Raw genomic sequence first — 1,422 nt, 5'->3', positions numbered from 1 at the left:
TTTTTTATCGTGCAGTTAGCAGCTGCGAGCTGCACACAAACAGAAGTTAAAAATTCAGATTGCACCGGTTGAAGCGAAAGGTATTTTTTGTTCAAATGTTCACATTTTTTTTCTTGGAGTTGCTGAGAAGAAAAACAAAAAATGTTATGTAATGAACGAATTTAATAAATCACGAGCTTGTTGACATCTTCGTTAAGAAACCTTTGGACTTTTGTTCAAGATATTTGCTTGCCCACAAACATTATCCTTTAAAGATTTTTATAAGTTTGATGACTTTTCGTGAGTCAAATGAAATATATTACTATCAAGCAGCTTGCTTACATAATGCCTGAATAACCATTCAAAATATAATGACTAGCCAAAATGCATAGGACATACACCCAGATGTGAAATTCCTGTTTGTCGCCTGTCTTTGTAAGAACTGTGGAATGAGCGAGAGTCGATTTCATTTTTAATAAATGGAAGTACGATTCATCAAATAGATTTCCTTCGGTAACAATTAATCCTACTATTTGCATCCCCAGACTTACAGCCCAAACGCTGAGCTTTCCGGGAAATTGCGTATATCCTCTCGAAATGAATGAGTTATTGCATCATTCCAATATCTACAGTCATGCATATTTACACGGTCATCAAGGAAAGAGATGATTTTCACTGACACAAATATTCTTTATCAAAATCATAGTCTTCTCGGAGTTCTTAGAAAATTCTACATTTTCTATGGAAAGTACTTGCTTACTTTAGAACGTTCGGAATGGGCCCGCTAGAAAGATGTGTTCAAATGAGCCAGTTTTAAAATTGAAATGGTAGGGTGTAAATGTAAATTTTCACTGGAAACATGTTTTAACAATATTTTTCAACTTTTTTCTTGAACCTTTCAACCGATTTCAGTTCTCTCACCGGTAGCGAATAGAGTTTTTAAGGCCTTTAAACGAAGGTGCTACTCAAAATTTTGAAATGGAGATGCCTGGACCAAAGCGGTGACACATAAAATACAACCCACACTGATTTTAAATGTCCCCTTGAGTAAATTACTTTTTCGGCAAAATTATTTTTTTACTAGTAGAAATATCGGAGGTGGAAGGTTTAAAAATGAACCCATTATACCTACGAAGAGCAGAAGCAATAACGAAAAGAAAATGAACCCAACCCACCAAACCCACTAAAACAAAACTGTATACATAGATTACTCAGGTTATTTTACTATATCTAACAAGTTATATCTTGACGTTCTATACGCAAAATCCATTAAAAATAATATTCTATATTTGAAAAACTAAATTGCTTGCGGCCCTTACTTATATTTTAAATCTAGTCGCTTGGGAAGGAATTGTAGAATTAAAAGCTAAATAATGCAAAAATCTGCACCCATTGTTGCATTTCATTTCACCATAGTCTATGGGAAATTAGCACCAGATAAAA

This window comes from Dendroctonus ponderosae, unplaced genomic scaffold, assembly GCF_020466585.1.
Source record: "Dendroctonus ponderosae isolate FM_Combo_2020 unplaced genomic scaffold, Dpon_F_20191213v2 Dpon_F_20191213_5, whole genome shotgun sequence".
NCBI lineage: Eukaryota > Metazoa > Arthropoda > Insecta > Coleoptera > Curculionidae > Dendroctonus > Dendroctonus ponderosae.
Note: the sequence above shows the minus strand (reverse complement) of the source record.